Below are 17028 nucleotides of genomic sequence, written 5' to 3' on the forward strand. Positions count from 1 at the left end.
CATATCATTATAGTGCTTAGACGAAGCCCTGCGCCGGTAACTTCATGATCACCGTCATCACGCCATCGTGCAGACAAAACTCTCCCTCGGCCTCAACTGGATCAAGAGTACGAGGGACGTCACCGAGCTGAACGTGTGCAGATCACGGAGGTGCCGTGTGTTCAGTACTTGATCAATTGGATCGCGAAGACGTTCGACTACATCAACCACGTTACTTAACGCTTCTGCTTTTGGTCTACGAGGGTACGTGGACACACTATCCCCTCTCGTTGCTATGCATCTCCTAGATAGATCTTGCGTGATCGTAGAAAAAAATTTGAATACTGCGTTCCCCAATAGTGGCATCCATGCCAGGTCTATGCGTAGATGTTATATGCACGAGTAGAACACAAAGGAGTTGTGGGCATGGGTATATACATATTGTTGGATGAAGCGGCTCAGACCGACATTACACGTACGCTTATGCGAGACTGGTTCTACCGACGTGCTTCGCACACAGGTGGCTAGTGGGTGTTTGTTTCTCCGACTTTAGTTCAATCGGTTTCAATGAACAAGGTTCTTTCTGAAGATCAAAAAGCAATCACTATACTACGTTGTGGTTTTGATACGTAGGTAAGAACGGTTCTTGCTAGAAGCCCGTAGCAGCCACATAAAACTTGCAACAACAAAGTAGAGGACATCTAACTTGTTTTTCAGGGCATGTTGTGATGTGATATGGTCAAGACGTTATTATATAAATTGTTGTATGAGATGATCATGTTTTGTAACACCGTTATCGGCAACTGGTAGGAGCCATATGGTTGTCGCTTTATTGTATGAAATGCAATCACCATCTAATTGCTTTACTTCATCACTAAGCGGTAGCGATAGTCATAGAAGCAATAGTTGGCGAGACGACAACAATGCTTGGATAGAGATCAAGGTGTCAAACCAGTGACGATGGTGATCATGAGGGTGCTTTGGAGATGGAGATTAAAAGGCACAAGATGATGATGGCCATATCATATCACTTATTTGGTTGCATGTGATGTTTATCCTTTATGCAACTTATTTTGTTAGTACGGCAGTAGCATTATAAGATGATCTCTCACTAAATTTCAATGTACAAGTATTCTCCCTGCGTATGCACCGTTGCTACAATTCGTCGTGCCGAGACACCACGTGATGACCAAGTGTGATAAGCTCTACGTTCACATACAACGAGTGCAAGCCAGTTTTGCACAAGCAGAATTATCGGGTTAAACGTGACGAGCCTAGCATATGCTGATATGGCCTCGGAACACTGAGACCGAAAGGTCGAGCGTGAATCATATAGTAGATATGATCAACATAGTGATGTTCACCATTGAAAACTACTCCATATCACATGATGATCGGACATGGTTTAGTTGATATGGATCACGTGATCACTTAGATGATTAGAGGGATGTCTATCTAACTGGGAGTTCTTAAGTAATATGATTAAATTGAACTTTAATTTATCATGAACTTAGTACCTGATAGTATTTTGCATGTCTATGTTGTTGTAGATAAATGGCCCGTGCTGTTGTTCCGTTGAATTTTAATGCGTTCCTAGAGAAACCTAAGTTGAAAGATGATGGTAGCAATTACACGGACTACGTCCGTAAGTTGAGGATTATCCTCATTGCTGCATAGAAGAATTACGTCCTAGAAGCACCGCTAGGTGACAAGCCTGCTGCAGATGCTGCTGACGACGTTAAGAACATCTAGCAAAGCAAAGACGATGACTACTCGATAGTTCAGTGTGCCATGCTTTACGGCTTAGAACCGGGACTTCAATGATGTTTTGAACGTCATGGAGCATATGAGATGTTCCAGGAGTTGAAGTTAATATTTCAAGAAAATGCCCGGATTGAGAGATATGAAGTCTCCAATAAGTTCTACAACTGCAAAATGGAGGAGAATAGTTCTGTCAGTGAACATATTCTCAGAATGACTGGGTACCACAACCACTTGACTCAACTCAAAGTTAATCTTCCTGATGATAGTGTCATTGAAAAAGTTCTTCAATCACTGCCACCAAGCTACAAGAGCTTCATGATGAACTATAATATACAAGGGATGGATAAGACAATTCCTGAGCTCTTCGCAATGCTAAGGGCTGCGGAGGTAGAAATCAAGAAGGAGCATCAAGTGTTGATGGTCAACAAGACAACCAGTTTGAAAAAGAAGGGCAAAGGGAAGAAGGGTAACTTCAAGAAGAACATCAAGCAAGTTGCTGCTCAAGTGAAGAAGCCCAAGTCTGGACCTAAGCCTGAGACTGAGTGCTTCTACTTCAAATGGACTGGTCACCGGAAGCGGAACTGCCCAACTATTTGGCGGATAAGAAGGATGGCAAAGTGAAAGGTATATTTGGTATACATGTTATAGATGTGTACCTTACTAATGCTCGCAGTAGCGCCTGGGTATTTGATACTGGTTCTATTGCTACTATTTGCAACTCGAAACATGGGCTACGGATTAAGCGAAGCTTGACTAAGGACGATGTGACGATGCGCGTGGGAAATGGTTCCAAAGTCGATGTGATCGCTGCCGGCACGCTACCTCTACATCTACCTTCGGGATTAGTTTTAGACCTGAATAATTGTTATTTGGTGCCAGCGTTAAGCATGAACATTATAGCTGGATCTTGTTTGATGCGAGACGGTTATTCATTTAAATCATAGAATAATGGTTGTTCTATTTATATGAGTCATATCTTTTATGGTCATGCCCCCTTGATGAGTGGTCTATTTTTACTAAATCTTGATAGTAGTGATACACATATTCATAGTATTGAAGCCAAAAGATATAAGTTTAATAACAATAGTGCAACTTATTTGTGGCACTGCCTTTTGGGTCATATTGGTGTAAAGCGCATGAAGAAACTTCATGCTGATAGACTTTTGGAATCACTTGATTATGAATCACTTGATGCTTGCGAACCATGCCTCATTGGTAAGATGACTAATACTCCGTTCTCCAGAACAATGGAATGGGCAACAGACTTATTGGAAATAATACATACTGATGTATGCAGTCCGATGAGTGTTGATGCTCGTGGTGGGTATCATTATTTTCTGACCTTCACAGATGATTTGAGCAGATATGGGTATATCTACTTGATGAAACATAAGTCTGAAACAATTGAAAAGTTCAAAGAATTTCAGAGTGAAGTGGAAAATTATCATAACAAGAAAATAAAGTTTCTACGATCTGATCGTGGAGGAGAATATTTGAGTTACAAGTTTGGTCTTCATTTGAAACAATGCGGAATAGTTTCGCAACTCACACCACCTGGAACACCACAGCGTAATGGTGTGTCCGAACATCCCAACCACACTTTATTAGATGTGGTGTGATCTATGATGTCTCTTACTGATTTACCGCTATCGTTTTGGGATTATTCTTTAGAGACGACTGCATTCACGTTAAATAGGGAACCATCGAAATCTGTTGAGATGACACCTTATGAACTATGGTTTGGCAAGAAAACCGAGTTGTCGTTTCTTAAAGTTTGGGGCTGCTATGCTTATGCAAAAAAGCTTCAACCTGATAAGCTCGAACCCAAATCAGATAAATGTGTCTTCATAGGATACCCAAAAGAGACTGTTGGGTACACCTTCTGTCACAGATCCGAAGGCAAGATATTCGTTGCTAAGAAGGGATCCTTTCTAGAGAAGGAGTTTCTCTCGAAAGAAGTGAGTGGGAGGAAAGTAGAACTTGAAGAGGTAATTTTACCTCCTCCCTTATTGGAAAGTAGTTCATCACAGAAATCAGTTCCAGTGATTCCTAATCAATTAGTGAGGAAGCTAATGATGATGATCATGAAACTTCTAATCAAGTTCCTACTGAACCTCGTAGGTCAACCAGAGTAAGATCCGCAGCAGAGTGGTACGGTAATCCTGTTCTGGAAGTCATGTTACTTGACCATGAAGAACCTACGAACTATGAGGAAGCGATGATGAGCCCAGATTCCGCAAAGTGGCTTGAGGCCATGAAATCTGAGATGGGATCCATGTATGAGAACAAAGGATGGACTTTGGTTGACTTGCCCGATGATCAGCAAGCCGTAGAGAATAAATGGATCTTCAAGAAGAAGACTGACGCTGACGGTAATGTTACTATCTACAAAGCTCGACTTGTTGCAAAAGATTTTTGACAAGTTCAAGGAGTTGAGTACGATGAGACCTTCTCACCCATAGCGATGCTTAAGTCCGTCTAAATCATGTTAGCAATTCCAGCATTTTATGATTATGAAATTTGACAAATGGATGTCAAAACTGCATTCCTTAATGGATATCTTAAAGAAGAGTTGTATATGATGCAACCAGAAGGTTTTGTCGATCCAAAAGGTGCTAACAAAGTGTGTAAGCTCCAGCGATCCATTTATGGACTGGTGCAAGCATCTTGGAGTTGGAATATACGCTTTGATTGTGTGATCAAAGCATATGGTTTTATACATACTTTGTATTTACAAGAAAGTGAGTTGGAGCTCTGTAGCATTTCTGATATTATATGTGGATAACATATTGTTAATTGGAAATGATACTGAATTTCTGAATAGCATAAAAGGATACTTGAATAAGAATTTTTCAATGAAACACCTCGGTGAAGCTGCTTATATATTGGGCATCAAGATCTATAGAGATAGATCAAGACGCTTAATTGGACTTTCACAAAGCACATACCTTGATAAAGTTTTGAAGAAATTCAAAATGGATCAAGCAAAGGAAGGGTTCTTGCCTATGTTACAAGGTGTGAAGTTGAGTCAGACTCAATGCCCGACCACTTCAGAAGATAGAGAGAAAATGAAAGTCATTCCCTATGATTCAACCATAGGTTCTATCATGTATGCAATGTTGTGTACCAGACCTGTTGTGTGCGTTGCTATTAGTTTAGCAGTGAGGTACCAAAGTAATCCAGGAGTAGATCACTGGACAGCGGTCAAGAACATTCTGAAATACCTGGAAAGGACTAAGGATATGTTTCTCGTTTATGGAGGTGACAAAGAGCTCGTCATAAATGGTTACTTCCATGCAAGCTTTGACACTAATCTGGATGACTCTAAGTCACAAATCGGATACATATTTTTATTGAATGGTGGAGCTGTCAGTTGGTGCAGTTCCAAGCAGAGTGTCGTGGCGGGATCTATGTGTGAAGCGGAGTACATAGCTGCTTCGGAAGCAGCAAATGTAGGAGTCTGGATGAAGGAGTTCATATCCAATCTTGGTGTCAAATCTAGTGCATCGGGTCCAATGAAAATCTTTTGTGACAATACTGGTGCAATTGCCTTGGCAAAGGAAGCCAGATTTCACAAGAGAACCAAGTACATCAAGAGACGCTTCAATTCCATCCGCCATCAAGTCAAGGAGGGAGACATAGAGATTTGCAAGATACATACGGATATGAATGTTGCAGACCCGTTGACTAAGCCTCTCTCACGATCAAAACATGATTAGCACCAAGACTCCATGGGTGTTAGAATCATTACTATGTAATCTAGATTATAGACTCTAGTGCAAGTGGGAGACTGAAGAAAATATGTCGTAGAGGTAATAATAAAGTTGTTATTTATATTTAATTATATCATGATAAATGTTTATTATTCATGCCAGAATTGTATTAATCGGAAACTTAGTACATGTGTGAATACATACATAGACATACAGAGTGTCACTAGTATGCCCCTACTTGACTAGCTTGTTAATCAAAAGATGGTTAAGTTTTCTAACATTGACATGAGTTGTCATTTGATGAACGGGATCACATCATTAGAGAATGATGTGATTGACTTGACCCATCCGTTAGCTTAGCACTATGATCGTTTAGTTTATTGCTATTGCTTTCTTCTTGACTTATACATGTTCCTATGACTATGAGATTATGCAACTCCCAAATACCGGAGGAACACTTAGTGTGCTATCAAACGTCACAATGTAACTGGGTGACTATAAAGATGCCCTACAGGTGTCTCCAATGGTGTTTGTTGAGTTGGCATAGATCAAGATTAGGATTTGTCACTCCATGTATCGGAGAGGTATCTCTGGGCCCTCTCGGTAATGCACATCACTATAAGCCTTGCAAGCAATGTGACTAATGAGTTAGTTGCGGGATGTTGCATCACAGAATGAGTAAAGAGACTTGCCAGTAACGAGATTGAACTAGGTATTGAGATACCGGCGATCGAATCTCGGGCAAGTAACATACCGATGACAAAGGGAACAATGTATGTTGTTATGCGGTTTGACCGATAAAGATCTTCGTAGAATATGTAGGAACCAATATGAGCATCCAGGTTCCGCTATTGGTTATTGATCGGAAGTGAGTCTTGGTCATGTCTACATAGTTCTAGAACCCATAGGGTCCGCACGCTTAACGTTCGATGACGATCGGTATTATGAGTTTATATGTTTTGATGTACGGAAGGTAGTTCAGAGTCCCGGATGTGATCACGGACATGACGAGGAATCTCAAAATGGTCGAGACATAAAGATTGATATATTGGAAGGCTATTTTTGGACACCGGAATGGTTTCAGATAAGTTTGGGCAATTACTGGAGTACCGGGGGGTTATCGGAAGCCCCCGGTGAGTCAATGGGCCTTAATGGGCCATGGAGGGAGAGAGAAGGAGGCGGCCAAGTGGGGGGTGCGCCCCCCAAGCCCAATCCAAATTGGGGAGGGGTCCGGCCCCCCTTTCCTTCTCTTCTTCTCTCCTTCTCCTTTTCCTTCTTCTCCTACTCCAACTAGGGAAGGGGGGGGAACCTACTCCTACTAGGAGTAGGAATCCCCCTTGGGGCGCGCCATAGAGAGGGTCGGTCCTCCCCTCCTCCACTCCTTTATATATGGGGGAGGGGGCACCCCATAGACACACAAGTTGATAGTTGTCTTAGCTGTGTGTGGTACCCCCCTCCACAGATTTCCACCTAGGTAATATCGTTGTAGTGCTTAGGCGAAGCTCTGTGCCAGTAATTTCATCGTCGTCGTCATCACACTGTCATGCTGATGAAACTCTCCCTCGGCCTCAGCTAGATCTAGAGTACGAGGGATGTCACCAAGCTGAACATGTGCAAATCGCGGAGGTGCCGTGGGTTCGATACTTGATCGGTTGGATTACGCAGACGTTCGACTACATCAACCGCATTACTTAACACTTTCGCTTTCGGTCTACGAGGGTACGTGGACACACTCTCCCCTCTCATTGCTATTCATCTCCAAGGTAGATCTTCCATGATCGTAGGATTTTTTTGAATACTGCATTCCCCAACACCACAGCCCTCCAAGATGCGGTCTAGCTAGTCACCAATTGTGAAGCCTGCCAGTTCCATTCCAAGAACATCCACCTGCCTGCCCAAGCTCTTCAGACAATCCCTTTATCATGCCCATTTTTGGTCTAGTGGCTCAATATCCTCGGCCCTTTCCCCTGAGCAATTGGGGGCTTTGAATTCTTGCATAATGCCATCGACAACTTTACAAAGTGGTCGGAAGTAACCGCCGTGATAAAGGCGACTGCTTAGTAAGCTATCAAGTTCTTGAAAGAATTGGTGTGCCGTTTTGGAGTTACGGCAAGGATTATTACCGACAATCGCACCTAGTTCATGAGCCACGCAATCATGCAATATGTTCATGCCCTCGGATGCAAGATCTCATTTGCCTCTGTTTCACATTGCACAAGCAATGTGCAAGATGAGAGGGCGAACGCTTAAGTGTTGCGAGGACTCAAGACAAGAACCTTTGATACGCTGCAGAAGCACGACAGACGGTGGATCGATGAGCTGCCGGTAGTTCTCTGGTCCCTCAGAACGACACCAAATCGAGCTACCGGGCAGACTCCCTTCTCCCTGGTCTATGGGGCAGAAGCAGTTATCCCCACGGAACTCATTTACAGGTCGCCTTGAGTGCTTGCCTATGATGAAGTAGCGCAACATCAGCACCGGTGTGACGACATTATGCTACTCAAGGAGAACCGTCTCCGGGACTGCTACGCGTGCTGCACGCTATCAGCATGCCCTGTGTCTCTATCATAGCCGTAGGGTTCATGCCTGGTGTTTTGAGGAAGGCGACCTTGTCCTTAGGCGCATTCAGTCGACCAAGGGTACAAACAAGTTGACACCGAAGTGGGAAGGCCCTTATCGGGTAGTACAAGTCACCAGACCTGGCGCAGTCTGTATGGAGACTAGAGATGGCATTCAATTGCAAAACTCATCGAATATTGAGCATCTCCGCAAGTTCTACCTGTAAGGCGCGGCTGCCGGGCCCTTCCCGGCAGCCACCCTGTGGTATAGGGCTTGCCTCAGTTGCATGTAACCCCTTGTACAAAGGCAGGCGATGACCTGAGCAGTAGAGAAATAAACGAAGCGATAGGGGGCCCTCTGTAACGCCCCGAGACCGATGTGCCAGGTGTCCTCCAGTTATTCGTTGTTGTTGCCTTGTCATTGCTTGCGTGTCATGCATTGCATATCATGTCATCATGTGCATTTCATTTGCATACATGTTCGTCTCATGCATCCGAGCATTTTCCCCGTTGTCCGTTTTGCAATCCGGCGCTCCTATGGCATCTGGTGTCCCTTTCTACCTCTTTTCATGTGCGGGTGTTAAACGTTTTTGGATTGGACCGAGACTTGTCATGCGGCCTTGGTTTACTACCGGTAGACCGCATGTCAAGTTTCGTGCCATTTGGACTTCGTTTGATACTCCAACGATTAACCGAGGGACCGATAAGGCCTCGTGTGTGTTGCAGCCCAACACCCCTCCAAAGTGGCCCAAAACCCACCTAAACCTCCTCCATCATCTCGTTCGTTCGATCACGATCGCGTGGCCGAAAACCGCACCTCATTTGGAGCTTCCTAGCTCCCTCTACCTATAAATATGTGGCCTCCCCCGAAAAATTCGCGGATGAAACCCTAGCCATCTTCCTCCTCCCGCAGCCGGACATGTCCGTCCCGCCGCCGGATGTGTCCACCACCACCGCCACCTTACCCGGACCAATCCAGAGCCACCACCTCAGCATCTCCGCCGCCACAACCAACCACCATCCGCCACCTGTCGCCGCCACTCGCCTCCGCCGCTGCGCCTCACCCGCCAGCCCGCCAGGGTTCGCGCGGGGCCCTCCGGGCCCAAGCCACGCCTCCGCGCCTCGCCTCCCGTGTGCCCGAGCGGTGCCACCGCTCCTTCGCGGCTCCGCCGCCGCCATCCCTGCTTCGTCTGCCGGTGACGAACCTCGCCGGACCGCGTCGCCGACCACCGGCCACCACCGTCGCCTCGGTTTCGCCGCCGCCACCAAGCTTCACCGCCGCGTGCGCCGCCTCGACTTCTGTGCTGCGCCATCGGAGCTGCCTCCACGCTTCCCCGCCGACCATCGCCGCCCTGGCGAACCTCCTCCACCGCCCCGAGCTCCGGCCGTCGTCATCACCAACTCCGGTGAACAGCAGTTCCACTGCCGCCTCGGGAAACGTGCCAGATCTCAGATATGGAATTTTCCCGGTTTACTTTTCCCTACGAACCCTAATCTTCTTGCATTTTTCAACGCATCATAACTTTGCATCCGTAGCTCCGTTTTGCGCATGTAGCATATCAAAATGTTCGTCTCGACGAGTACATCATTTCATCTCATTGAATCATTTTAATTTGAGATCATCTTGATGCCCGAAATGCTGTTGGAAGAGGGCTATGTGATGAATTTGTCAGATCTGTTTCAGCAAATGGCATTTTGTCATTTTTGCCATGATTAATGTGTGCATGCTGTGATCCTGAGCTCTACATGTGTTTTGTTATATGCCATTCCATATTTACAAAGGTGCTTACCATGTTTTTTTGTGATATTTGTGGTGACTAGAACAAGCTTGCAAAGTAGCGTAATCGGTAATGCTGATTTCAGGGACTTAGAATTTCACTAAGTCCTTGTCCTGATTTTGTTGTTATGCCATATGTTCATGTTGTTTCCTAGTGACCCGTGCCTCTTTTGAGGATGATCAGTAAGGATGTTTTGTTAACATTGTGGTGCGCTATCCATCCATGTCTTTTTTTGCAATTATGGAGCACCCTAGCTTGAGTCAATCGAGCTCTACTTTTGCTATAAAGTGAATCCTGGCAGATTGTTGACATGTTAGCGATTTTGCCGAGGATGTTGCTATTGATCCGTGCATGCTATGTTGTTGTTCTTGCCATGTCTAGCTTCTATGCTATGTATTCTTGATGGGTCAATGCTTAGTTTGTCATGCCATGCTCTATAGTGAGTGCATCGAGCTCGTAAACATGCCTACTCGTTAACTATTTTGCATGTTCCAGTTTTTCACCAAGTCTGAATCTGTTTATGTTTTTGCCATGTTCACATGCTTGCAATTGTATTTTCTGATCCCTTTTGGCTCAAGGTCACTAAGGGACTTTTGTTAAGTGCTTTGAGTAGCTTCATGCCATGCCTTGCTATGCCATGTTAAGTTCTTGTAGCATGTAGTTTTCATGCTCTACAGTGTGCTTCCTGATGATAAATTCCAGACTTGTGTTAATTTCACTAAGTCTGAAACCTGTTATCATTTGCACTTTTGCCATGCTTGTTTTAACCTGTTAATTGATGAACTAGCCATAGCTCAATGTTCATCTTTTGTCAAGCTTCATGAGTGGATCCCTGCCATGTATTTTGTTGTCATGTTTGAGTGTTGTAGCATATTTATCTTGATGCATTTAGATGGCTACTTGCTGTTTATCGTAGACCGGTGCCATATTTGTTTTCCTTGCCATTTCCAAACCATGCATCCGATTCTGGTGATCTTTATATCGATTTCGACCGAGATCAACTCATCTTTCCAGTGGCACTCTTGGTTTTCCAAGTTGAGGCCAGGTTCTATCATTCATGTCCAAATCATGCATATGCATCACATACCGCATCCCGCATATCATACCATGTTCGTGTGTGGTTTGTTTACTATGTTGTGTGCTTCTTTCCGGTGTTGCTTCTTCGGGTTGGTTCTGGTAACGTCATGTTTGTGAGGACTTGTTCGTCTACGTCCATTTGTCTTCTTCATGGACTCGTTCTTCTTCCTTGTGGGATTTCAGGCAAGATGACCATACCCTCGAAATCACTTTTATCTTTGCTTGCTAGTTGCTCGCTCTTTTGCTATGCCTATGCTGCGATACCTACCACTTGCTTATCATGCCTCCCATTTTGTGAAGCGAAGCCTCTAACCCACCTTGTCCTAGCAAACCGTTGTTTGGCTATGTTACCGCTTTGCTCAGCCCCTCTTATAGCGTTGTTAGTTGCAGGTGAAGATTGGAGTTTGTTCCATGTTGGAACATGGATATTTTGTTGGGATATCACAATATCTCTTATTTAATTAATGCATCTATATACTTGGTAAAGGGTGGAAGGCCCGGCCTTATGCCTGGTGTTTTTTTCCACTCTTGCCGCCCTAGTTTCCGTCATATCGGTGTTATGTTTCCGGAGTTTGCGTTCCTTACGCGGTTGGGTTATAATGGGAACCCCTTGACAGTTCGCCTTGAATAAATCTCCTCCAGCAAGGCCCAACATTGGTTTTGCCATTTTCCACCTAGCCTTTTCTTTCCCTTGGGTTGGCCCGCTCAAGGGTCATCTTATTTTAACCCCCCTGGGCCAGTGCTTCTCTAAGTGTTGGTCCAAACTGAGCGATGTCCGAGGCTACCAGGGCAACTCTGGGCTGGCTTACCCGACGTCTGGCTCATCCGGTGTGCCCTAAGAACGAGATATGTGCAGCTCCTGTCGGGATTTGTCGGCACATCTGGGTTTCTTTGCTGGTCTTGTTTTACCATTGTCGAAATGTCTTGTAACTGGGATTCCGAGTCTGATCGGGTCTTCCCGCTAGAAGGAATATCCTTCGTTGACTGTGAGAGCTTGTGATGGGCTAAGTTGGGACACCCCTGCAGGGTTTTGAACTTTCGAAAGCCGTGCCCGCTATTATGGGTAGATGGGAATTTGTTAATGTCCGGTTGTAGAAAACCTGAAGTTGACCTTAATTAAAAAACATCAACCGCGTGTGTTACCGTGATGGTCTCTTCTCGGCGGGGTCCGGGAAGTGAACACGGTGTTGGAGTTATGCTTGACGTAGGTTGTTCTAGGATCACTTGTTGATCATAGTTGTTCGACCGTGCTTTTGCCTTCTCTTCTCGCTCTCTTTTGCGAATAGGTTAGCCACCATATATGCTAGTCGCTTGCTGCAGCTCCACCTCATACCTTTACCTTACCTATAAGTTTAAATTGTCTTGATTGCGAGGGTGCACAATTGCTGAGTCCCCGTGACTCACAGATGCTTCCAAAACCAATTTGCAGGTGCTGATGTTACCGAACAGGTGATGCAACCAAGCTCAAGGAGGAGCTCGATGAAGATCTTGTCCTTTGTGTTGTTTCGTTCTAGTTGATCAGTAGTGGAGCCCAGTTGGGGTCGATCGGGGATCTGTGTAGCATTTGGGGTAGTCTTCTTTTATTCTGGTTCCGTAGTCGGACCTTGATTGTATCTGGATGATGTAATGCTTTATTCATGTAATTTTGTGAAGTGGCGATTGTAAGCCAACTATGTATCTCTGTCCCTTATGTAATACATGGGTTGTGTGAAGATTACCTCACTTGCGACATTGCTTTCAATGCGGTTATGCCTCTAAGTCGTGCTTCGACACGTGGGAGATATAGCGGCATCGAGGGCGTTACACCCTCGACCAAGTTGCATGCATGCATGAGCATTCTAAGAGCATTACATAAAGCATTTCATGAGAATTTCCATATGCATATAGATAGGATCGCATCTTGCATCACTCCCATCTGCATGAAGCTGCATTTTCCTGCTGTGAACTTGGCCTCTACAAGGAGTTGGGAAGATGGACCAACATTGCGATCTCCGGCGAGCCAAACAGATAAGTTCTACCTCTTGTCCATTAGTGTTCTATAAGCTATAACTTGTGCATGAGAAAACCTCACCACTCTTTTGAGACTTAGGTGCTTCGACCCTTGACTCGAACGTCGCTTCAGTCAGGATTGGCGCACTGGACTTTGGTAAAAGGAGGTTGGCGGGGGGCTGGTCCCGTTATTTTTTGCCCGGTAGACATAGTTCTCCGGCAAACAAAAGGGTGCTGGCATGGTAGCCTGCCCGGGAAAACTCGTTTATTTAACTAAGGAGGCATCCCACCTCTGCATGGACATATACATGCACGGGTTCCCGACAAGGTTCATCTTTTTCTTTAATATGCTGATAATACAAGTACAAACATTACATAAGACAAACATCGACTCGAGAGATTACATTATTTGAACTAAAATTTGGCAATTGAATACAATTGTTTCCCCTCCTGCCAGGCACTACGATGGAAGGAGGAAAAGATGAGAAAGGCACCCAAGGAGAAGCCCATTCTGGTCCGGTCGCGACCTGCCAGGCACAACCTGACGAGACCAGGAGTGGCGAGGCTGCGAAGGAAGGGCACGGAGGGCAAAGCGGCACCCCCCGGTCGCCACCTCCGGAGCAAGCAGGAAGCCCCGGCTTGGGCACCGGTGGAGTCATCCACCAAAGACCAGCCAGAAGGCTGCTGGAGGAGAGGCGAAGGCGCCAAGAGAACATCCCTCCCCGACTATCACCCTAGGAGGATGGTGATGATGGTGCCGGGGAGGGAGGGGAAGGGCAGAAAGACGAGGCGGTAGGTCGCCAGTCAGAGGCGAAGGCATCCACGCCATCGTACCCCGACCTGACCGCCTGCCACCTGCCTTCTCCGTCTTCCCTCATTTTCTCCTCACCACCGTTGCTCCCGATAAGCGCCAAGACTCTAGTCCGGCACCTTCTCTGGGGAGACGGCGAGTGACCAAGATGTCCAGGGGGCTCGAGGTGCACCGCTCCCCACCTCGGCGGGCACGAAGGCGCACCTCTCATCGCCATCAGCCCCAAGACCTCCGGGAGGGGCAGTGCTGGGATTACCAATGGTCTCCAGCCTTGCCCCCCGGGCGAGCTCCGAAGACACCAAGAAATTCCCCACAACATGGACCAGGCGATCATGATCGAAAGGCCGAGAGGATGGAGGGGGTTTGGATGGGTTTGTGGGCTGACTTGGAGGGGTGTTGGGCTGCAACACACACGAGGCTTTTACGGTTCCCCGATTAACTGTTGTAGTAACAAATGGACTCCAAATGGCACGAAACTTGACAGATAGTCTACTGGTGGTGTACCAAGGCCGCCTGGCAAATCTTGGTCAATTCCAGGAAAGTTTAACACCCGCACATGAAAAGAGGCAAAAGGGGGCGCCGGAGGACATAGGAGTGTGAGATTGCAAAACAGACAACGAGGAAAATGCTCGGATGCATGAGACGAACACGTATGCAAATGAGATGCACATGATGACATGATATGAAATGCATGACATGAGCAAAATGCAAAACGAAGACAAAACCCAACCACGAGGGAATATCATAACTTAGAGCCGAAAATGGCAAGAGTTGGAGTACAAATATGGTAAGTTACATCCGGGGCATTACAACACTCCACCACTACGAAAGGATCTCGTCCCGAGATCTAGGACTAAAAGAACTCCGAATATTTGGAATGGAGGTGGTCCTCGCGTTCCCAGGTGGCCTCTCGGTCAGAATGGTGTGACCACTTCACTTTTAGGAATTTGATAGACTTGTTGCGAGTCTTGCGCTTAGTTTCTTCAAGAATAGCAACGGGATGCTCATGATAAGACAGGTCTTCTTGGAGATCAATCTCTTCAAAGTTGATGGTGCGCTCAGGCGTCTTGAAGCACTTGTGAAGGTGTGACACGTGAAACACGTCGTGCATGTTTGCAAAGTTGGGAGGAAGCTCAAGTTGATAGGCGAGATTGCCTCTTTTGCCAATGATCTTGAAAGGACCCACGTATATAAGGGCAAGCTTCCCTTTGATACCGAAGCGACGAGTACCTTTCATTGGAGAGACGCGGAGGTAGACATGGTCTCCGATCTCGAAAGCCAAGTCACGATGCTTGCTATCATAGTAACTCTTCTGGCGAGATTGTGTGACTTTGATATTTTCGCGGATGACTTTGCACATTTCTTCAGCTTCTGTGATTAAGTCATTGCCAAGAAGTTGGAGTTCACCAGTCTCTAACCAATTAAGACGAGTACATCACTTTGTGCCATAGAGAATCTCGAATGGGGCCTTGCACGAACTCGCTTGGAAAATATTGTTGTAGGAGAACTCGGCATATGGAAGACAATCTTCGCACTTCGTACCGAAATAAATTACACAAGCCCTGAGCATATCTTCTAGAATTTGATTGACTCGCTCGCCTTGTCTACTAGTTTGAGGATGGAAGGCTGTGTTGAAGCGAAAGTTGGTGCCCATGGCCTTCTGGAAGGAATCCCAGAACTTAGAAGTAAAGATGTTTCCATGATCTGAAGATATCAACTGCGGAATGCCATGCAAGGAGACAATCCTGGAGGTATATAGCTCTGCCAACTGAGGTGATGTGATTGATTCTTTGATAGGAAGAAAATGAGCCACTTTAGTGAGCTTGTCGATGACAACAAAGATAGCATCATTTCCACGTTTGGACTTGGGAAATCTAGTCACGAAGTCCATCTCAATATGGTCAAACTTCCATTCTGGAATGGCAAGAGGTTGGAGGAGACCAGCTGGCCGTTTGTGTTCCGCTTTCACTCTTCTGCAGACATCACATTCATTCACGAACTGAGCAATTTCTCGCTTCATTCGAGTCCACCAATACGACTGCTTGAAGTCATGGTACATCTTTGTACTTCCAGGATGAATAGATAGGAGTAAATTGTGAGCCTGGTTCATAATGACTTTACGAAGGTCACCTTTAGGAACAACAATTCGATCCTCGAAGAATAGAGTATCTTTGTCATCAAGGCGATAGCACTTGTACTTGGGTTGACTCTTGGCAATCCCAATCTTCACCTTCTTCAGCATTGCATCAAGAAGTTGTGCCTCACGAATTTGATCTTCCAAACTAGGAGAGACTTTGAGGTTGGCAAGAAATCCTTGAGGAACAACTTGGAGATTAAGTTTGCGCAAAGCTTCACAAAGATCCGGTTGGAAGGGCTTGAGAATCAAACTATTGCAGTAAGCCTTCCTGCTCAAAGCGTCAGCAATGACATTGGCCTTGCCTGGAGTATATTCAATACTCGGATTATACTCTTGAATCATTTCGACCCAACGAGTCTGCCTGAGGTTGAGGTTGGGTTGAGTGAATATGTACTTGAGGCTCTTATGATCAGTGAAGATGTCCACTTTCCTTCCCAACAAGAGATGTCTCCATGTTAAAAGAGCATGGACAACTGCCGCCAACTCGAGGTCGTGAGTGGGGTAGTTCTTTTCGTTGGGCTTCAACTGGCGAGAGGTATAGGCCACAACTTTCTTCTCTTGCATTAACACATCACCGAGACCTTGTAGGGGAGCATCACAGAAAACTTCAAATGGTTTGGATTCATCAGGAGGAGTCAGAACTGGAGCTGTGACTAGCTTTTCTTTGAGGGTGTTGAAAGCGATGTCACATTCAGGCGTCCAGACATACTTCACATGCTTCTGGAGCAGGTTGGAAAGAGGCTTCGCGATCTTAGGGAAATTCTCAACGAATCTTCGACAATAGCTTGCAAGCCCAAGGAAACTGTGGAGCTGCTTCACATTCTGAGGCGGTTCCCAATTCACAATTGCAGACACATTCTCAAGATAAACAGCTATGCCCTTGGCGGAGATGATATGCACAAGGTAGAGAACCTCATCGAGCCAAAACTCGCACTTTGAAAACTTCGCATAGAACTGATGTTCTCTAAGTTTGTCCAGCACCAATCTCAAATGCTTGGCATGATCCTCCTTGTTCTTGGAAAAGACCAAAATGTCATCGTGATACACCAAGATGAAATCATTTGTGTAAGGGTTGAAGATGAAGTTCATCATGCGAGAGAACGTTGGAGGAGCATTGACAAGGCCGAAAGACATGATAGTGTATTCATAAGAACCATAGCTTGTTCTGAATGCTGTCTTGGGGATATCTTGTTCACGAATGCGAATCTGATGATAGCCCATA

Source organism: Triticum dicoccoides, chromosome 4A (genome assembly GCF_002162155.2).
Source record: "Triticum dicoccoides isolate Atlit2015 ecotype Zavitan chromosome 4A, WEW_v2.0, whole genome shotgun sequence".
NCBI lineage: Eukaryota > Viridiplantae > Streptophyta > Magnoliopsida > Poales > Poaceae > Triticum > Triticum dicoccoides.